The sequence below is a fragment of the Oxyura jamaicensis genome, chromosome 8, assembly GCF_011077185.1.
Source record: "Oxyura jamaicensis isolate SHBP4307 breed ruddy duck chromosome 8, BPBGC_Ojam_1.0, whole genome shotgun sequence".
Classification (NCBI taxonomy): Eukaryota; Metazoa; Chordata; class Aves; order Anseriformes; family Anatidae; genus Oxyura; species Oxyura jamaicensis.
The window spans coordinates 28,446,726-28,469,912 of NC_048900.1; the positions used below are offsets into that span (position 1 = coordinate 28,446,726).

At 42.5% G+C, this 23,187-nt stretch overlaps 1 long non-coding RNA gene across 1 annotated transcript; it reads right to left on the minus strand.

Annotated features, from left to right (window-relative positions):
• Positions 1 to 2,757: 2,757 nt before the first annotated feature.
• Positions 2,758 to 23,030, minus strand: LOC118171026. Its single transcript, XR_004753010.1, has 3 exons — positions 18,912 to 23,030; positions 8,243 to 8,327; positions 2,758 to 6,131 (listed from the first exon to the last, which is right to left on the minus strand). It is a non-coding gene; the product is annotated as an uncharacterized LOC118171026 (long non-coding RNA).
• Positions 23,031 to 23,187: the final 157 nt, after the last annotated feature.

A 23,187-nucleotide genomic window follows, 5' to 3' on the forward strand; every position in this document is an offset into this window, starting at 1 on the left:
CTTTCAACGCGGGGCGGGTTTAGAGCAGCCGTGCTCTTCGCACACATCAGAGCCAGAGCGCAAACACGAGCGGAAACTGCAAGGAATGCATCTAAACTGCATGATGCACAAAAATAAAAATAAATAAATAAATAAATAGGGCTTCGATCAAAATAAATGCAACCCTGCCCCACAAAAAAAAAAAAAAAAAAAAAAAAATAGTTTAAAATAAAGCATTTTGAGTGTTATTTGACATCATATTCAAATTGAATGCCTGATAAAATTGCCAGGCAAGATGGCAAATGAAATATTTAGAACTCACTGAGACACTTTTGCCTTTGCCTCTTCAGTTAGCCAGAGCGTGCCAAAAGATTTTCAGTCTGACTTTACAAAAGTTCTTTCAAATTTTCACTGTCACCACGCAGCCCATTTGCTCTGTTGCAAAGCGATAAAGTAGTGATCAGCCCAGTGCTACGAATTTTCCATTCCAATATACCATCCCTGAGCCAGATCATGTGCACTCCCTCTTTGCAGCCCGATTCTTCTTCCGCAGGAGCAGAGGGGACACTTCTCTTCCTACACACCCTGCTGGGAGGATGAAATGAAGGTTGCAGTGCAGAGGTATCGGGATCACATCAGCCATTTATACAGACCGAGGCAGCCCCATGAGCAGGTTGTGTGGTCTGACTCTCCATGAACTGGAGTTACAAAGTTAAACAACTCTGCAGATGAGCAGGTTGAAGGTGTGGGGGAGTTTGGGTGTGCTGGGTGGGTAGATGGCCTGGGGGCAGACCTTTCCTCCTGGGGAAGTCATTCCCTGGGTCATAAAGTTCCCATTTATGGAACGTATTTTAGCACTTCTTAAAGGATTGCCTACTCTTATAAGGCTGCTAAAATTGCATGTTCAGCAGGAGGGAAAGCCTGCCTCGGCATAGCTTGGGAGAAGCAGAGCCAGTTCTGAAAGAAAAATTGTCTCACCTTAAACTTCCAGCAAAATGAAGACAGTTCTTTCAGCGACGGGAAAATTCATTGGAAAAAGCTAATTTAAGTGGCAGAGAGATGGGTGGGCTTGTTAGCAGGGACAAGTGTACTTGGAGGCACTGTAAACTCTTAGCAAGGAAGTCAGGCCCCTGCATAGATACGAAGTGCTGAATTTCTCCCCATCGCTGCTCAGAGTCTATTAACCTATGTTTGACTAAGACATTTCTTCAAGTAAAACATCCAATCCCAAAATGAAAGCTTAAAAAAAGCCAACAGTGCACACTGCTTCTGTTATGTTCCACACTTAGCAGTTTTGGCAGATAAAAATGTGCCTTATTTGTCCCAATTCATATATGGTGTATTTCAAGGAATATGGTGCTCATGCTCACATTTTTCATGATCTTTCAAGCACAATTTAAGTTCAATTTAGTCTAAAATAGTCAGATTCTGCACTCAGCATTCAGGATATTGAGAGCATGATCCCACAGCACTGAGCTCAACTTGTTTTATGCCTCTAAAATCAGTGTGAGCAGAAGCAGGTGTTAATCTGTACCGCTTTTACTCATCAGGGAAGAGCTGATCCAGCCTTTTAAAAGAGGAATTTCATGGGCATCTCGAGTACAATGGAAAGAAAAAGGAGGTACCTAGGTTATATGGGCTGTCTGTAAATGAAATGTGAAAGAGGAGGCAGATGTAGCAAGTTGGGCCAATATCACCTGGTCAGATTTACGGATTACTTGGTGGAATTTCAAAAAAAGCAACTCAGCAGAGTTCTCCCTATGAACAGTTGCAAGGAGGGACCAATGTCACCAGTGTCACCCTTATGGAAGTCAGGGTGCCCTGCCAACACATTCGCTCCAGCTCCAGCACGAATATTGCTTGACATGCCAGAGGGAATGTGCTCGCAAAATACTGGCAAAGATGCTTCAAAGAGTTGGACAAAGGACAGATCGTGCTCTTTTTAACCAAAGACCATTTTCTGTCCTCATTTTTTTTTTTTTTTTTTTTTTTTTTTCCTGAACAAAACCAGTATGGGAACAGAAGAGAAAAAATACTCAAATCTCTATTAGTTCTTCTGCATACAGGAGTAGTGGCTGAGTGCTAAGCTCTCTCCACACACACAGAGCTGCTACTCTGGCCTAACGCTTGCAAGATTTATTTACCTGCTGCTTCGTCCTGAGCTGTTGCATTGCAAGTCCCAGTGGCTCTCTCCAGCCTTGCTGTGGAGTCTAAAGCAGAAGATACCCATCTAGGGAAGGGAAACACAGCCGCCTATTTTGTGCAACAAACCAGCTATGAAAACAGTTTAAAAGTTGACCATAAGACAATAAACATTTGCAATTGTCCATGACTAAACTATAGATTTTATATATTAGAAAAACCTGCCAAACCACTGCAGACAAAGGAAGGAAGGAGTTGAGAGTTCCTGGCTTCTGGCCCTGTTCATGGTCCTCTACCCCAGACCCAACTGTCCTTGTGATAAATGCAAGTAAACTGTTATGGAAATAACATCAAGCTTACAAAATCTCATAGAGGTTCCCCATGCACTTCAGGATGCCGTGGCACTGTCAGATACATGGGGGGAACACATTTTCATCAGCTCTTTTGCTGGTGCCCTCTCTTGCCCAAAAGCACTCCAGCATTCTCCCAGACGTCAAGTGCTGGCATTTCAAAGGCCACAGCTTGCTCAGGATCAAATACACAGCAGTTGTTGCCCTTTCTGTTCAGGCTTTAAGCCTTGAATCAACAGTAAGAATCCCGGACATGGGAAAATACAGTGCTGACAAATAAGTAATTTAATTAAATAGGCTGACATTGTTTAAGCAATAGCCCTTTCCTCTGATCCATCTCTCTCAGAACTCTTTGTCTTAATATTATGGTCTACTTGAAACACTCAAGCTCATGAATGGATTAAAGAGGGTTTCATTTGTTTTATTTATTATTTTTACTGCTTTGCTTGGCTTTTTACAAACAGGGGAGGCACAGCCCTCATTTAGAATTCACTGGAACATGCACATTCTTTTCTCCTCCCCTGCCTACAGAGGGTTGAAAAAACTGTAACAAAAAGATTGCAACTGCTTCAAAAGTACAAAAACTCTTGGGTAATTTGTCATCAACATTTACAGATTAACAAAAGCAGCTTTAGAAAACAATCATTTCAAAAACTAGATGGGACACACATTTATTGCAACGGTAAATTGTGGGATTCTTTAAAAAGAGCAAGCCAATTTTTTTACCCAATTACTTTTTGTTCCAAATCACAGTAAAGAGCCAATGTTACAAACTTACCTTTTTGCATTCTGATTAAATTCAGTCTTTGATTTTAATGCGCGAGTCCTTGTGCTCTCCCAGATATGATCTCAGTATTGTAATAACTTGCTGTGATGGTTGTGTATCCCTTGAAATGCATCATTGATGCATTATATCAGCAAGGACTCAAGCTTCCATTTATCTTCAAATATTTCACAATCCACTGCAGCATATTCTCAGTTGCAATTTTTGCTTTCAAGTTTGGCCACCATGTGTGTAGCATTAATTTCTCTGTTCACATGTAATTCATTCAGGGACTTACACCAGCTGAGAACCACATATGGAGGCCCAGATTTACAGAGCTTTTATTTTGTGCCATGGAAGCCTACAAGAAACAAATTTCTGTTTGAATATTGAGTGTTTACAGAGGTCTTGTTGTTCACTAGAGACAGCGGATTATGAAATCATATTCTGCAAGAATCCCATCCAAAAAACCTGACTGTATCATTTATTAACTCCTCTTTGTTCCAGTGCTCACAGGGTTCTTATGGGGCAATTGAACATCACTTTTCCTCTCTCAGGGTTTGTTGATTGTTATTACTATTTATCATTAAAAAAAAATAAAAAAAATGGTCCACTCTCAGCCAGTTTCTGTTGTCTGCCATTACAACAATGTTGAGTAACCAAGACATGGCATCAGAGTCAGGGATGAGGACTGGGACTTGGGTCTCAAGCAAACCAACACATCTGCTCTAAAGCTTACCCGAGCTTTCCTGCTGCTTGTACTGGATCTGAAGATATGCACAGGGATCTTTTTTGATGAGAAACAGTCAAGAAGTTATTTGTATTAAGGGTATTCACATCATACAGCTCACTAGGGTCCCCAGGGTAGGTACCTGTACCAGGCAACTGATGTTTGGGGTTGAGAAGATGCTTCTATTTGATCTCATTTGAGTCAGCTCCAAAAGCAGATCTCTGTAAGACCCTTCTGTGGCATTCATTTAGTCTTGTTTTGAGAAAATAATGACACATATTGAGTGACTAATGTCCCACATAATTAATCCTGTAGCTCCTTATTTATCAAGATTTCAAGGGGAACGAAGCATTTTGATGGAAGGCAAGAATTTCTGAAGTTAAACCCAATGCTGACAATAATCCTTGTAGGGATGCTTCAGGTGGAAGCCCACCTGTGTCAGAGACCTGGAGGAGACACCGCATGCTCATGGCTGTCTGGGAGAGGAGATGGGGTGGAGGTTCACTGATGGGGGATGCTTGCTCCCAATTGCTGCTGGAGGTAATGGAGCTGGGTGGACTTGGGGTCTGGTCCCAGGGAGACCTGACAGCCTCCCTGGCGAAGGATGGAAAGTGTGAATTGACTTTAATTAGGGATCACCCATGTGGCCTCCAATGTATCAGTTTAAGTCAAACATTAGCAACTGTCAATTTCTTCTTTCACCCAAGACCCGGATCCTGTAAACACAAGGACCGTAACAAATCCCTGAAGCAGGCTTTAGCACACATATATGGAAAACATACTAAACTATAAATACCGTATACCATATGGCATTGAGATTATCTAATTTCACTTCATAACTGGTGATAAAATGACCAATCAACTGACGTGCAGCATGAAATGTCAAGCCAACGATTCAGCTAGCCTTAATACGGCTCTGAGGTTTCATCATATCCTATTGCACCCTAAAAATAAGCACACACCTATTTCGCCGGTACTGACAGCATGAACATCATAGGAATCTGCACAACAGGTCTGCCAGCAAAGCCAAAACTTGTCCTAGTTTCTCTGCAGGTATGTTAGGAGTGAGGAAGCTAGATTAGGAGGCCACCAACTGCAGCAGAAAAGAGATTTTGAACTCTGCACTTATTTACTTATATGAAAAAAGTATTTGGGGAAGGTGCTACTCATCCATTTTTTACCTCAGTGCTAAAATCAATTGGTTTAATCATTGCACAGACCACTCTCCTAGTGTTCTGCTTCCCTTAATTATTGAGGGCTTGTACTCCAGCAGCGAGGTGTCAGCCCTCAGGAACAGGTCAGTGCTTTGAGGACCAAGATCGAAGTTACTGTTATATTCCTGAGCTGAAGAAAAGGAATTTCATCGTTTGCTGAATTCAGGGTGAAAAAGAGAGGAACCACCAAGGAACTGATGACTGTTGTCTCTAATAGGAATCACAAAGTGGTCTGCAGTGGTGCCTGAACACTCATGCTTAGAGAGAACATGGTTGATGTGGCCTGCTTGGAGACACTGCAAGTCAAATGGACCTTGGAGTAATGCAAAAATCTAAAACCACGCAATGCTTTAAAAATGTCTCTAAAACAAGCATCGGTTCTTTTCATAGTTAAACGCCAATGTCATCAGCTCTGATTTTGTGGGGCCTTAGCCCCAGAAGCAGTGAGATCGATCAGTCTACAGATCCATTTCCCAGGAGAGTGCTGAAAAACGGCTTTGTTGGCTCGTTTAAAATTAGCTTGGGTACAGCAGTTATGAATATACTGTGCAGAAAATTGTGCCCTGAATGATAAACAAATAGGTTGCTATGATTTGATGCTATTTTAATAGCTGGTGATTAACCAAATGAATGCCATTTGGTCTGGTCTGATTCGCCAAATGGCTTCCTCTCTCCCACCAGCCAGTCAGCTGAAAAGTAGTGCCCCATACAGCTATGTGCTTTCACTGATAAAATAATTTTTAGAGGAATAGTAGCATTTTGTAAGGTATATACTCACTTACATCAATCCCAGAGTTGATTTGCTTCAGCTGAGGGAAGAGCATTCTCTAGAAAGTCATACTGGGGGTTTGTCTTTGACATGAGGTTAAGGTCCTTGGGGTTTTCTTCATCAGAAACATTCAGATATTTCAAGTGCATACATGCTTAAGATCCCCCATCCACCACAAACACATCTACAGAGAAAAAACAAACAAACAAACAAACAAAAAAGACAGATTAACATGATTCTAACTAGTCTGAACAAAGTGCTTCCTTGCCTCAGTTGTCAAGAACTGGTCAGCTGGTGAAAGCAAGACCCCGCCATACTCTAACAACAGCTTGATTTTCAATGCAGTGATAATCAGCTTGAGGACGGCTGACTGGTCATAGAAGAACTTGAAACTGAGAGCCTGCAAAGAACAATGCGCTACTGGTGTTAAACCAGAAGCAGGAGAGGGACCAAAGCCTCTCCTGACTTCTTGTTCTCTCTGAAGTGGATCTGTTTGGTGTCCAACATCAGTGCAGGATGATATCCTGTCCCAGACATCCCCGTGCCAGCCGCAGAGGTTGTGGCCCTGAGATGTTCAGCCCTGCTCTCTAAGGGAGGATGCCCTGAGATGATGGATGTGAGCACCTTCAGCCCCCAGCCCGGGGAGGTTAGCACCAATGCTGCCACCCAGCCCAGGGACAGCAGAGCTTGTCCTGCCTTGTATTGATGTATCACAGAGCCACATTACCAAGTCCACTTTGTTATTTTATGTCTAAGTCTTGTTTTATCTACTTTAGCTGGAATTTTGCCTTTTTAATTTTTTTAGCATGGGTTATTTTTATGAGGGAACACTCTAATTGGCACCTCGGCACCAACAGCAGTATGTCTCAGGTGGACCCGGCCAGTGCCTCGCTGTGTCCCCTCAGGGTACATTAATTAGCACGACTGCACTGGCTCCTGTCGCTGCCCAGTTCTAGCTGATGCCAGAGGTTAAACTGTCCCCTGACTGTCACCAATCTGAGCTCTGAATAGCTCTTCATATGCACCGTGCAAGTTAGCATTGCTCTTTGGGGGGGCCTGATACTGAACAAGCCCCTTGTTCCTTTGCTGCCCGTCTCTTATGGATTTGACCTTGGAAGGTAGCAAAGAGGTGTGATGGAGCAGAAAACAAGGTGAGGGCTGGAGAAAGAGAGTAAAACGAGACAGAAGAGAGATAGGTGCAAACAAAAAACAGTGGCACGAGTATGCATAGCTTAAAAATGCCAAACAACAGACCTGATCCAACAAGATGCTGAGAAAATGCTGAAAGCAGGACAAAACCTCTCATTTCTCAGTAATGCCATTGAGAACTGATCCTCAGGCGTTCATGCCCAGTAAGGAATTAGGCATTGTGCAACACAGTAAAACAAAACAAAAATAAGAGACCCAAGCCTGAGCAAAATCCTAATTTCTTATGATTGGCAGTGCTAGAAATTAATACTTTGAATGCATTTCTGAGTGGTAATTCAAAGGTTTGCCTTGCCCTAGCATTTGTTTGAGTTTTCTTCAGTATTTTTTAAGTAGTCCCTTTGCACCATGCTTGAACAAAAAGGATAAAGAAAAATATTAACATTTAATGTAAAAATTCTCACTTTCTTGAAAAAAAAATGATAAAAAGGAAAAAAATGGTTAAAAGAGTTTATTAATTCAGTAATTTAATGGCTCTCACTTAGACTTCTCCAATTCCTTTACAAATTACTCGGACCCAATGTCACAGAACACTTCAGTGTGAACGTTGCTCTGTGCGGGTAGTTGGCGAACTTCTTGTGTACTTAAAAAGATAAAGTGCAATTTTAAATGCTTTGCTGAATTGCACAAAACAGCAGAGCAATTTTTGTCCCTATTCTATGAAAGATGAAATGGGGACAGGGGAGGTTTTCATGTCAGTGTTATCAGAAGACTCCACAAACTGTGGTTTCTTCCACTTTTGGGACTGACTGTCAGCGGCACTGGGCAACACCACCTTCTCCTGCTCTCGTCACCAGACAATGCTGCCTTCTTCCCCAGACAAGCACAATTCCTGCGTTATTTGCATTTCATTTCTCCGTTACACGAGATAGCCGCGTTGTGTTGCTGCACAAAGAGGGGCTTTGTTTCCCAACCAAAGGCAGGCAAATAACTCGCTATTGAAATTTAAAAGGAACGGAATAATGTGACAAAACGCCACGTTGCTGGAATGCTTCTGCTCAAGAGCGTGCCTGCACAGATGGAGCAGAGCCTTGTCACCAGTGACCTTGTTCGCTCTTCCGCACCAGTTGCATTTTCCAAGTTCCTTACTCCTGCTGCAGCTCCGGACCTCCCGTTCTCAGTGGTATTGCAACTTGCCAGCACGCATCTCTGAACGGGAACTCTTGAGCAAATCCTTTAAAAAAATCAAAAGAAAATTATATCACATTGATGTGATATAAAGCAAGTGATCGCTGTGTTGGTGTAGCATGATCAGATCACCTGCCCTTCAGTGCCTGGCAGTTTCAGGTTGCCTCACCATCACAGACCGATGCTCCAGTGCCACCAAACCAAAACACCTAATCAGCTGCTCCTGTCCAGCAGTTCAAAAGGAGCCATTTGGAGATTTTCCTTTCATGCAATCTTTGTACGGAATTGGGATTAGACACCTATTTCATCATTTTCGAATCATGACTGATTCTACAGTAAATGCGAGTCCCAGTGACAAACCAGATCATAAAACACCCAGAATGCTGAGAGCTTCCCGGCGTCTCCCAGAACTTCAGGCACTGCAGGCAGCAGTGAATACAAGCATCAACACCAAGACTTGAGCAGCTGTACGCCAGGGGAGCATCTGCCTGGGGAGCCCAGTGCCCAGCACAGAGACCCCGGGCAGCGTGGCACAGACGGTTCCCTGGTTCTGCTCTGAGAGCTGAAGTGCTTTCTCAAGAGTCATTTTAAAACGCATCAAGCCAGAATTATTCCCAAACACCGAGCCCAGCCTTAACCAGGTAAACTCCCACTCAGCCTGCAGCATAAGCAAAGACGGTGGGATCTGCAAATTGTAATTAACTTGCTGAAGTAGGTCAGGACTGTGTATCGCAGCGCAGGGGTACTCTGGCTTTAATGATTTCAAATATTTTGAGAAGCAAACTGAAAACACTTAGTCAAATTAAGTGTTTTCTCTGAGCTGTCAGCATTGCCAGCATTGCCAAGATGAACAGGATAAATTGGATTAGATGCAGTCTATATGCTTCAGATCCTAATGGAAAAGGATCCAAAATGTAACGCAATGCACAGAGGCAAAGCAAATATTATATATTGTCTGTAAAGCCACAGATCTCAGCCTAGTGATTAGCCAGATAGTTTGAAATGGCATGAGTCATCTCCAAGAGAAGCTGCTGCTGGCTCCTCGCAGCCCAGCTTGTGACAGTCTCTGCCTGCTCACGAAGGGTTTTACAGCTGGGAAACGGCGTGGTAAAGGAATGCTAATGTGGATTAAATATGAAAGTGAAATTGTGTTAGACAGCGTACCCACGTGAGTCTTGGGCCACTGGTTATCAATGGGCAGGGAAGTACGAATCAGATCATAAACTGGGAGAGCAGCACAAGGTTGTAGAGGTGGGTGAAGAGCTCCACTAAGACAGAAACTATTCGCTGCTCTTGTCCCTCCCTCAGAGATGGACTGAAGGTGTCCAGGCAGGGACGGTGCTCTGGGGAGAGTCAGAGATTGCTGGTCCAGAAGCCACGCTCACGAGAAACATGCAAACCACTCCAAGAGCATTGCTTCTCTTGGAAAACAGCTCAAGTATTTATAAACATTTTACACTTTAGCACAGACTTGGCAATTCTGATTTCAATGCCAGTTAGTGCGGCTTTCAAAAAAAGAGTCTGGTTTTGAACACAGCTTCTGCAGCTCCAGGCTAGTCTAGTGACCAGTGGTTAGTGCCATCAGCTAACGCAGATCCCTGATACTGGAGTGCAAAGATCTGGATAACAGGCAAAGCAGTGAAAGGAATGAGCACTTCAGCAGTGTCTCCTATGAAGATCCTCAGTGCTTTCTGCGAGCAAGAGTGCTGCAGTGCTTAATAAGATAGCGAAGATCTGTGTTATTGCCAACAGATGGAAACAGTCTGAAACCTGCAGGTTGTTGGGGGGGTCGCTGGGTGGGAGGCAGGGTTAATCACAGCTGAAGTTTGGAGGGAGCACATGGAGATGTGGCTGTCACCTTCTGCCCCATGCACTCATAAACAGTCAGCACATAAAGCCCCTTTCACAGATGTTTTATGCTCCAATTGTGAAGTTTCTTGCCTCCATCTGAAAGCTGTTCAAATCTTTCTCCTCTGCTGGATAGAAACCACCCTTTCCATGGCAGTTTACATGCTTGGTTTTGTGCCGATATTATCTATTAGTGTAAATAGTCTAGGGTTTTTTTTTGGTGGATTTTTATTTATTTATTTTAAGCTTTCTCTGTTTATATCAAGGTACTTAGAGGCACCTCCAACACCCTCTTTGGCTTTGTTTTGCTGAGTTCAACAAGCCAAACTGTTACAACAGACTCTCCATTCTTCTGATTATGCCATTAGTTTTTCTCTATGCTAATTCTGGTTTGACTTTGTCTTTCTGGAGCTTGTATGCCCAGATGATGCCTGCCCAGTGCTCCACAACAGCATTAATAGTTAATTCATGCTAGAAACCCACCACTGAGAGCATCTCAAAGTTAAGGCTGAGGGGTCTCCAGGTTGGTTTGCTCTCCCCACCCCTTTGCCCTCATCCTCCAGTTCCTGAAATAAAGCATGTAAAACTAGCCAATGTCTTGGAAAAATTATGTGCAGTGTTGCAAAGGAAGCCAATGGAAAAATTAGGAATAAACCCCAGCTAAGTCATTTACTTAAGCCACATGAATACAAATATCAAACAAGAGTATCTAAAACATCAACAAATTATGATAAGTAGCTAAAACACAGAAGTTGTCATCACCATGTCTGGACAGAATTTTGACAAGTCCTCAGATAAATCTTCTCCATCTCCTTTTTCCACAGACAGTTGATATTTTGAACAGAAATTCTCAAGTCAAAAGATGTACATCAATTTTTAGTTCTAGAAAAAAAAAAGAAAAAGAAAAAAGAAAAAAACTAAACACACAAAGCAGATGCTTTTCACTAAAGTTTTTTTTTTTTTACATAAAAAAAAAATCTTTTATCATAAAGTTGGTTTAAAAAATTGTCCAACTGGTTCCAAACAGTAGTGGTGAATACAGTTCCCAGTGGAGACAGACTACAGGTGCATGTTAGCATCTGTTCATCTGACAGCGTACAAATCCTTTAAAACTAATAAAAGGCTTCTGCTTAGCTAGGCAGTGCCACCAAGCATTATAGAGGGATCAGCTTCAAAGTTCAGCTTAAAAAAAGTATGTACTGTATTAAAATAAGAAATATCAGTTATGTAAGTAAAGAAGTAAGCGTGTAGCATTTACTCCTATAAATTGAGCAGGTCTCAGTGCTGTAGTGAATTGATTTTTTGTCATGCCCAAGCTCAACTGCATCTTTAAGAAAATCAACAAACAGCTCGAAGAGAACCAAAGGGATCTCATGGAATATGTTTCAGAGGATCCGAGAGGCACAGAAGACCCAGCTTCCACAAGTGCTTGATGCAGCTGATCTCAAGGCAGACATATATTATTTAGCAGCAACGAAGAGGCATCCACTTACGGAGACAATACCCGCCAGGAGCAGCGTTCAGGCGGGTAGCACAAAACTGGCTGCGAGGACAAAGTCCGCTCTGCCCATGGGAAGAGAAACTCTGCTGCTGGGAGAGGGAGCAGAGCAGCAAGGAAAGCTCTTCCCCAACTGAGGAGCTGCTGCCATCACAGATGGAAAGAAAAATAACTGCAAGCACGCGGCAAAAAAAGAGAAGCAGGTTTTGACCTCAAAAGAAAGATTAATGTGTTGAAGCAGAGCTGTTCTCCAGGCCAATGGTTTGAACAGTGGGCTGCCATCTATGATGTCTGTACAGTGGTAGACTAACTGCTGTTGTAGAGAACTGAATGATAACTGGACTGGACAACACATACCCAAAATGCCAACAAATAAATTGCTGTGTTTTTGTTTTGTTTTGTTTTTCTCCCCTGTACAACTCATGCATTTTACAAGATGATTGTCTTTTAACGTTCCTTCACTTCTCTAAACACACTTGAGAAGAGGAGCAGGGAGAAACTGTGGTATTCCATTGTGTATTTAAGCACAGTTTCAAAGTAAAGACAGGAAAGTTACATGGCAAAGAAATTGCCCAGAAAAATATAACATTTAACTCATGGCTCCACTAAAGACAACAAGGATAATAGGGCAACCTGAGTTCAAGGAATTTATTCCAGGTAATTCAGTGCAGCAGCCTGAGAGGTCTAGGGCACAGTCCGGGAAATGTAAGTGGTTGGAAATCACTCCCAAAGCAGACTATTTAGCATTTGTTTGGGATGCCTATGCAATAAGTTACAGCACTGTGTCATTGCACAGCTGTGCATGCAAGCCCAGCAAAACCAAGGTGAGTAAATGCAACAGTCTGACCCCTTCCAGGGCATTTCTGCCCTACAAACTACTGGGTTACAAGTCTCAAAATAACTCTACTCTTTTTATTTTCAAATTATTCTGTCAGAATATTAAATGCTGTTGTTGTGATAGTGAACAAGAAGCAGTAGCAGTGTTTAAAAAGGGTAGGTTGAATTTTGATTTTCCTTTCTAAATGTGTGCCAAAAGTCACATTTGATATTAACACAATACTGCACTAAACTTATTTTAATAAATTAAGAAAGGCATATTAAAGGAGTACTTTTAAGCCATGCTTTTATATAAAGTCTAAACATTGAATGAGATGATGTGATGAGTGCCCCAAACTACTGGTCTCTGAAGGGATAAAAATCAACTTTTGACAACTATAGCTGCTTCTGCAGCTGCAGGGTGAACATTTTCTTCATGTCAATTTATATTTCCTTTCCTTCAGCTCAATAGCTGATTCATTCGAGTGCAGACACTGACGAGGAGCCGAGGCACAGGAATGTTTGTTTTCTCTCTTCCGAACAATGAGAGCAGACCAACATTAGAGCGTGATCCACCACTTCTGAATCCTCGAGGGACAAATGGTGACAAAACCATCAGACTGATTAACTCAGGGCATTTTTCCGGTGTCAATAATTTATCAAGTTTTAAAATACTAGATACACTTTACCTTCATTTTTTTTGATACATCTAGCAAGTTTCACACAGCTCGAGGTAGCAACTAAAATGCCTTCATAAAGACAGCGGCTCGCAATTTTGCTTGAGTTGCAATTTTCATCTGAAAGCAGTTTGCCACAAGTGGAAAAAAAAAATCATCGCAGTAATTAGAACCATCAAACCCCATACCCTAAGACGATGCAGGGCAAACAGGGACAGGCAGAAGTCCCGAAGTTAATGGGGTGACATCAGAGCTCTGCAGCTCTCGTGAATCCCGGTGATGTAAGCTGCACCCAGTCGCTCACCCCCTTTGGTCTGAGCAGCATCCCTCCAGGCTCAGCCCCCTGGAGTTTAAAGCCTTTTAGAGTAAAGTATGAGATGATTTATTAAGGCGGATTGATTGCCTCTTAGTACCTTCTGTACGGAAACAGGCAGTTTTTTGATGTGTATTAAGTTATGTTATTTACATGTGTATGCAATGCATTATCTGCCTGCTTCTCACAAACAAATACCAAATGTCCTTGTCCCGCTGGTGCACAGTGAGGCTGAACCTCTCCATAGGAACCAAACTCCGAGCCACTAATGCAGAACAAGTTTTGAAACACATGATTTAAATCAAGGCTAAGCAGCCTGACAATTTAAACCACTTTTGATCCAATTAATTTTCATAAAAAAAGGAGAAAAAAAAACAAAAAAAAAGAGGGAGAGAGAGAAGGAAAGTACAAACATTGCCATGAAATCAAAAGTCTGTCCTACCGGTACGCACACAGGTCTTCAGGTTGCATCCTGTTGGGACAACTGATCCACCACGACTCTTGTCCTTTGTATTACCCCCGTGCTGGAGCTTGGCCAGTCACATACGTCAGCTCCATGCCACCACCTTCAGCACATGGTGCAGGGACAGCTCGGAGGTGGTCCTGCTCGGACACCCAGCGCTGCCTGTGATCCCTGCCCCGGCTCTGGGGCTCGCGCTCACCCCCATAGTCTGGATGGAGTAAGAAGGGAGGATAGGGAGGGATGATTTTCAACTGTGAATGAAAATAAAAGGAAATTATTTGTTTTCACATGCTAGCAGCAAGCAGCGTGGGAACCTGTGTTACAGACAAGTCATCTTGTCTGGTACCCGTAAAGAGACACCACATTTTGAGTCACTCACACTCTCAGGCCTTCATTTGATTATCGTGGTCAATTGATCGGTACCTGTTTGCATCTCCCAGGGGTACAGATGCCTGTCAGAAAGTAGAGAGTGCACTAATCCTGCCCTGTAGTGTGGTCACCTGTGGTTTCCAGCCACGACAATTTTTATTTCCAGACGTTGAATTTTGTTACCTGATCCTTTTTTTCTCATCAGCCAAGATAAAAAAGTAGGATTTTATTGTACTGTCAAGTGAGAGTCAACTTTCCAGAGAGAATTCCAGATTTTTATTACATTCTCAGGATCCACAAACCACTAGAAAACTAAATATTTCAGCTAAAGACCAAAGCATTCAGCCAGAGTATTATGGGACTTACAAAGGAAGCCAGTGGAGATGTGTTGGAGTGTGAGGGAGCCCTGGCACAGGCTGCCCAGAGGGGCTGCGATCTCCCTTTTTGGGGGCTCCCAAAGCCACCTGGACGTGGGGTGGGCCCTGCTCGGGGTGGCCCTGCTGGGGCAAGGGGGACCCAAGGGGCCCTCCCGACCTCAGCCACTTTGTGATGCAGCTTCACCAGGTGCCAAAACCCAGAGCAAAGGATGTGAACACAAACCATGTGAGGTACAGCACCCACAGAAGTGTAGTCAAAAGAAAATATATCAGCTTTCACCGAAAAGAGCATGTTTTATGTTCCTGCCATAAAATGGATGGAGATTTTTGCCATGCAAGCTGGAGATCTGCCCTACAGCACTCCCTGCATCCCCAGGTGACAAACCAGAGCACGGGCCGCTTTCTGATCCTATGCATGAAATCTTAATTATAAATAACGTTAATTAAAGAATCAGAGTCATGGTATGCAACCAGGCATCATCACTGATTCCCCTGGTCCTGCATGACCCGCTCAGAGCCAAAACTCCCCTGAGTAATCCAGGCTTGAAATGCAGCCCCTAGGAAGAGGCATTTTAATAACCACTCAAAATTACGGGTTTACAGAAAGAGTATTCGACATTTCCCTGTACGCAGATAACTTCAAAAGGCCTTGGAGAAAATAGCAAGGAATAGCAAGAAAACAGTCTTTCCCAGTTTTGTTGACATGTTAAGAACCAGTTCTGCGAAGATTTAAAGCCCTGGTTTACCTCCATAAACTGGGCTTTTCAAATTGCCTGCATTCTGCCCCAAATCTGCAGCCAGCAGTTCCTGTTGGCGGGTCTCCCGCAGCCCCTGAGTTCGGAGGGGTCTCGGTTTTACTACTGACTATTCACCAGCTGAAACTGTAGGCCATATGAAGGGGGCCCCATCTGACAGCCTTATTAGCACAAATGATTTTTATTCTGCATGCCTGGGTAAGCCACGGGCATATGCCTGCGAGATCAAGGCCTTGGTCATTAATAACTTGGGCAATCGTTTCACCTAGAAGCCACACTCTGTCTACACAGAAACCTTTCCGGGAATCTGGTAAAAAGATTGATGAAAATTAAACATCTACTTAGTGAAGCTGAAGTAACCAATATATGATTAATACTTTCCAATTATATTTCAGTACAGTACATTGCTGAGTTTGTTATTACCTGCACTCTTAACACTCCATCTGCAGTGTTAAATCCATCTGTTGCTGAAAATATGACTATATCTTCAAGGGTTTCTGAATCATCATGCTGGTACCTTTTAACATAATTATAATGAAGAGTGATATTCATTATCCAGCGGAAATTAGAAACCTATAAATATGAGGGAGGGGGAGCAAGGGAAGAATGGAGGTCCAGCACTGCCCACTCTCACAATAGATCACGTTGGGTGCTGCCACTTAAAATATTGCTCTGGACTCTGGTCTTGGCACCATCAGCTCCACTGGTTTCACTGGTGTTCCCTGATGGCTACCACGGGGCCCTGGTTCCTCAAGTTTATTCAGGGCTTAGCAAGAGAATAGGTGTCAACACAAGGACACGGAGATAGCAGTAACCTAAAGAGGGTACACTGCAGCCAGAGCTTCTGATGGGGCAGGACATCAAACCTTGGGAAGTCCTCACCCATACGAGGAGGAACAGCTGAGCTGACCCAGGGCTGCTTCCCAGGGGGGCTCTTACCAGGTGAGATGGCAAGAGAAAAGCTCCAGGCATTGCTGCCTTTGGAGAGTATTAAAAGTAGAGGGTGCTGTTTCTAAACGCTTGGTCAAACAAACAGAATAAATGCGTCGCATTTTTGTGCATATCTTACATGTTTAAAATCCTCTCTAATAGAGTAACAGCTGGTTTAAATGTGCCTGCAGGTAACAGAAGGGAAAGCTTATGCCACAGTCTTCCCTGATCTCTGCTCCTCTCGACCTCCTTCCTTCCCCCCATTAGTATTCCACCTAACAAAATTAGAAGGCTTCTTTTTATAGTAGTTTTAAAAAATGTGAACTATCAAACACCATTAGGCAGTTACAGATAAGTTATAGGCTTCATTTTCCCACAAATCCCACAAGCAGAACATTTATTCTTTAAACTCCAAGTAGTAATCTGCAACAGGGAATTTTTTTAAAGGAAGAACCCAAATTCAGGAACTGATTTTCAAAGCCTGCAAGTCCTAAAGACTAACCATAGCTCCTTCCTCCATGGCAAGTCCATGCAGTTCAATGAACCCAAGCAGAGGAGGTTTCTTAATTAGAAAAAGCTTTCAGATCCTCACGGGGTCATTAAGCAGGGTTTTGCTTCGCTGCGGCCTGAGGGACCCTACTGGGACCACAGCAGCACAGCAGCAAATCTGCGGTGTCTTGGTGTACCTGGGCTCTTGAAACAGGATTCTCCCTCCTCCTAAATTCTGTCCTACATGTTCAAAACCTTGCAATGCATACCAGTAGATCCAAAGGCTCTGCAAGTCCCTATTTTGGAGTTTAAAAGGACAGTCTGGTGTTTAACTGGGACAAGTAACCATTTCCAATCCTCTGATGAAATGCTTGTACTTAGAGGATGGGAGTCCAACTTACAGGGCTAAAATCAGATGAAAGATCATTCAAATGGCCACATGAGCCACAATATCTTTGACCTGCCACTGTGAATCAAGCAGCAAGTAGAAAATCAGTTTAACAATATATTTTTTCCCACCGTACTGCTCACAAAATACAGTCCACTCCATGAGCACAACCGGATAATGTGTTGTTTAGTTCATCTCTCTTGGCCTCCAACTCATCTCTAAAAGAAATCCACAGGGCTAATAGCCAGATGTGCAGGGGCAAAGCGTGGCTTTGAGCCTTGAGAAAGATCAGAACAAGACCAAGTACAAAAGGAGTGTAGATGAATTGCAGTACTTCTACAGAAGTGAAAAAAGGCTCAGAGTTTTAAAAAACAACCCCCCTCCTCCCCCCCCCCAAAAAAAAAAAAAAAAGGCATAGTAATTTAACTACTGAGCTTACTAATGAAGCATCAATATTGGTTTCTTCTTACTAAGCTTTTATTGATATTTTTTGAAATATAATTTGTAATCATTTTTGACTTGGAACCACAAAGAAATCTCACAAGTTACTAGAGCTACATGAAAAATTCAGGAGGTTTAGGTTTTTTGTTTGTTTGTTTATTTGAAGTTTTCTATTGGAAGCAATTAATTTTCCTGAAGTTTTCCAAGTCTTCAACTGCCTATCATCATTTGCCAAATAATCCTCGCACATGGTTGCATGTTGTTCACTGCAAGTTCATTGCTATTCTGTTTCTCCTTTCCTACCATCCTGGGCAAATTGGTCTAAGTGCAGAGTTTAACCATTTAGCTGAAAAATGTAGCCATAAGCACTGTAGGTTTTATGTAGCACAGTTAAACTCACTTTCCACAATTATTCATTTAATACTGGGATGAATTCTGCTGTTCCCCTTAACATACCTGAGATTTTAGTATTTACTAAAACACTTAGCAAAGAATACATGCACACATAGCAAACCCTGAGCGGAACAAATTCAATGAGTAATTCTGATTTGTGTAGGAAATGCATACTTTGAAGGAAACTCTGCATATGCTTTCTGCTCTGGCTTTGGCAGGAACTTACCTACCAAACAGCACAACGCAAGAACATTTCAAAAGTGAAGGAAAAAGTCAGGGAGCAAATGTGTGGAACAAGCTGCAAAGCTTCTAACACAGCAAAGGGAATGGCAAACCTGAACTGTTCAAGCCACATGGGGAAAAGATCTCACTAAGGCAGAAAACACTTCATGCAGTGACTTTTTCTACCATAGCCAAGTCCTTCAAATATCCCTATTTACTCCCTGTCTCCATTGCTGAATGTCATTAGGAAGACATCACATGTCAAGTAGGATCGCTGATAAATGCCTCAAGAACTTGGTCATCCTCAGCTATTGCCGAGATGTTGAATTTGGCCCTTTTTGCAACAGTTGGATTCATTTGCACAGAAGGCATCATGCATATGTACAAAGTTATGTTCTCCTAAGCAGTGGGGCTGCACTACATTAAAGCAGTCTGAAATGGGATTGAGAAGGTGACGCCAGACTTCAGTCCAGGCCTATATTTCTCCTTTTGAGCTGATTTGGTTCATTTTAATGTCAAAAATTAGATTTCAATAAACAGTCATTTGTTCTTATGCTTTTCCTAACATCTGCTCATAAAAGTAAAGATTAAAAGAAAAAAAAAAAAAAAAGGTGATAATAATTGCCAGTGATGTCAGATGTTCTTGTTTACCTGGAAGATGTCAGTTCAGGAGCAGCAGAACTTCTTTTGTTTGGTTGGTTTTTAGGCTGTAAAAATTAGCGTCCCCCACACTATAAAATCTGCAAGAGGGAAAAATAGATGTTAGATCTTTTCCCTATCACCTTATAAAGTGTAATTCAGCTCGACAGTTTCATACATATCCAGGAGAAGTGTGAGAGAAACAACGTAGTAACAGCAGACGTGAGTTAATTGTCTGGAGACTCGGTGTCTGGAAAGCGGAGGTGATGCTTTGTGATGGTGCAAGTTTCATTGACAACAAGTGGTGTTGTTCCAGGGACTTCCTCTGGCAATTGGTTTTCTGGTCATGTAATGCAAGGCATCAGTCTCGAAGATGGCTAAAAAATGTGGAGATACAGCATACAATATCTGACCGCCGACTGATGCTGCTACCATTTCAGCTCTCAGCTCATCAGTTCAAAAGAATTCTCTTTCGATGTTGGTCTCTTCCAGTGTCTTGACATTTGTATTCATTTTCTTTATTTGTATCAGCATTCCCAAGAAACAAACAAATTGAGTCAGCATACCTAAAGAAAAAAAAAAAAAGCAAAAGCATTTTTTTTCTTTTACTCTCACCTGATTTAATACTGGTGAAAATCCACAGCCAGTCTGTTGATTTTAATCAAGTTATTAATGTAAAGCAGGACCTGTACATATGTACATCACATTATATTTATTACTGATTAGTGGCTTCAGCCATCTTATCCCTGCACACTTTCCTGCTCTGCAATATTCTTCAGCATGGCCTTCAAATCTTTTGAATGCTGTGTCACTTGACCCAAAATCAGAAGACATCACACAGGTGTTTCAGTAAGATCCATCTCCCCTTCTGCAAGCTTGGCGTGCTTCTGCAAGCACGGCTCACCTGAATGGTGGGCTGTCATCTTTAGGCAGGATGGTAACGGGAAACCTGTGCCTAATGTCCTACCTTCCATCAAATATTCTTCAAACAGCCCAATCCCTGGTTGTGTCACTGTCATCGTGCTGGCCATAAGCAACTGCATCCTTGATTTTTTTTTACTGTGCACTTGAAGCTTTTGCCTCCTGTTACATAAATGCAGGAAGAAAGTTACCATGTGCTCTTTCTATCAACATAAATTATCAATAACATTTTCACATTTAAGCAGATAAGACACATGTCTTCTGTTCACTGTGTAAAGGCTGGATCCACTTAAAACCAACAGAAGCCTTTTCATTCACTTCAGTGAACTTCAGATCAGGTTCCAAAGAAGTGACATGGTTATTTTTTCACCCTCAGCTATACATTGGACTGTCCTCAGTAACTAGCCTCAAGTCTGCATACTCTCACTGCAGAAATTCCAGAGCATATGAAAATCTTTTGTTTTTTCCAAAGAACTTCTGTTATTTTTTTCTAGAATACACACAAAAGAGTCAAAGCTTGCTCAGGAAAATCAGGAGGATAAGTTTTGCAAGAGGAACTGTGCTTATATCTAGTAGGCACTGGATTGCATCCCATAGCGTCACACACATCTGTTATTATATTCCTCACACTGTGGTCTGTTCATACTGGGGACCTTCCACTACCAAGAGCTGGACAGCAACCCCGCTATCATTAGCAGCAGTCTGTACAGCATCCTACACGGTAGGACACAACTGTCCTACGAAGCCCAGCCCTATGACACACATACAGTACAGCTGAAGACTGAGCATAAGGATTGGCATTACTCTTCACAAAGAGGTACGCAGAAAAATACAAGGCGTGAAACCCTCCCTTAAATCCAATTTAAGCAGCTGATTTGGGGAAGGGGGGTTTTATAATGTTAATTTGAGCCTAAAGGAACTCTCCTGTTACTACAGCAATAAATGTTGAGTCTGATACCACAACACTTTCCTGCACCAGGGGAATTCTCACAGCACTTGTGTCTGCGGCAGGCGAGGATGAGCGACAGCTTTCCCCATTTAGCCAGCCTGCTTGCTGCCTGCCAGGTCTGCAGCAGCTTTGGGGCCTTCCAGACCAACATGTTAACGGATGATTTGACTTCAGAGCAGAAATGTAATTTAAAACCACAAAGAAACAGAAAAATGTGTGCAACAGGCCCCCAAACTGGTGGATCTGAAAAAATATATTTTTTCTCATTTCTGCCTTTGAAATCATCTTTATTGCAACTGGGAAAAGGTGAAAGATTAGGTTAATAACAATGGAGAGTAAGCTTAAATAAGTTCTGATAAATGTTTCTTGTTTTTAAGGTCCCACACATCTGGGAGGCTCTGGAATCATATCTGAACTTTCCACATCCTAAAAGGTATTTAAATTCCTTTTTGCTTGAAGAAACTAAATGCATAAATATATTGAAAGATGTGATTTAAGTGCCTATGGGAACTGTAACAACAGCAATGCAGCTGGACAGAGCAGCGACACCGCAAGTAGTGACAAGCCATATACATTGTCATTTTCCTCCTGAAATTCCAGGCATCTCTCTACTCATAAACCTTTAAGCAATAAAGTGGTTATCTCATTTAATTCTCAGAAGGCTTCAGAGTTTATCCTTTAGCAGTTTGAAAATTTGACTATTACTGAGCAAGCAAACGCGTATCTCACTTGCAGTGAGGTAGCGGCACGAGCGGAATTGGCGCCCATAGAGAAGAACCACGACCAAGGCATATTTTTAAAAACACTCATCAGACTTCACACAGAGCCATAACTCCACTATCCCAGATGTACCTGCACAGACATATTACCATGCACTTGAAAGCACCGCACGCTCACACATCGAAGCGAGATCATATATAACCCTTCACACCCGTGTTCCACCAAACCTTGGGAGCATCGGTCTTCGCACTTCCTTTGAAAAATGGGCTGCAACAGGAGAACTGCTCACAAACACATTATCAGTTGCTTGAAATTCAGCCTAGCAAAACAAGCAAAACAAACACTCCCCAAAAGATTAATGCAGCGTTTGCTGACTGGCGAGCTTGCTTTGGATGTAGTACAGCAGCCCCGACTGCAGACAGCCAGGCTCCAGTACTTCAGAGTCCTGTCTCCCAGCAGGAGACACATTGGGTGGCAGGTAGCAATTCTCATGTCATACAAACCCTGCTGAGTGAAGGATGTAATGGTCTGCTTATGCTTCTCCTGATGGGAGAAGTACCTGTAGTGGGGGGTTGGTAACATGCAGCCTTAGCCTGTCCTGTGGCATTTCTGCATCTTCCACATCTTGAACCATGGCTGCAAGTGCACGAGGATGAACTGATCAGCTTGCAAGATGAACATAGTCATAAATTGGTGGTGTGTTTGGAATAGCTCCCTTTATCAGGACATAAATCCAATCATTTTCTGTTTACAAATAAGAAAACACAGCAAATCTTTTGCATACATATCAGCAGAAGCATGTGAATTCCCACAGGCAAGTGTGTGCACATGTGTGGGTGTGTATAGATAGACATCAAGCAACTCTTAGATGCATCAACAAGTTACTGGGATAATACTATAGAATTAGCATTTAAACACAACAATTATCTTCTAAGCTTTGCCTCAGACAGTCAATAATCTTGTCCCAGTTGTTGTTGCTGGCAACATTCCTATTCACAAGGGCAGGATTATCCATTAACCTCCCAAACAACTGCACAAAGAAGGGCGATACGTAGGTTAGCACAGATGCACAGAGCAATCCAATAACTAATTTGCCAGATTTGGGTCCCTGTTTTTTTTTTTTATTAGTAATGCCAGTTACACATAGGAAGACATGGCATGAATGATAAGCCCTTGAAAACTTCAAAAGCCGTACTTGTGCTCCTACATCCAGGCAACCTGAATTCTGAATGGGAAAGGTGCATACACCCTCCACAGCGATCACAGCCCACAGGGTTTTCAAAATTCACAGCAGTGAGCTTGTCTGTGTGCAGGAGTGGCCATAGATCTTCTGATGAAGATACAGTTAGGCAAGGAAATGTTAGCTAAGTCCCCTACTTTTTATAAATGACATACATTTATAAGGTCAGGCAGGCAATCTCAGGTAATATCTATATCTATCAGTGAACAGCGTTAGACCACTAATTCCTGTTGATATCACCTAGTCATAGAAGGCATTTCAGACTGCTGATCACAGAGAGGTGTGACAAGCCCAGACACCAGAAAACCACAACATCCAGCTCCTGCCCAGCAGCACAGCGTTGGCCAGTACATCAGTACAGCTTAGGTGCAGCTGGCAAGGCCCTACCACTTTTATAGAGAATCATTAATTAGATCTCAAACAGACAATACCTGCTGTCACTTGTGATTGAAATGGAC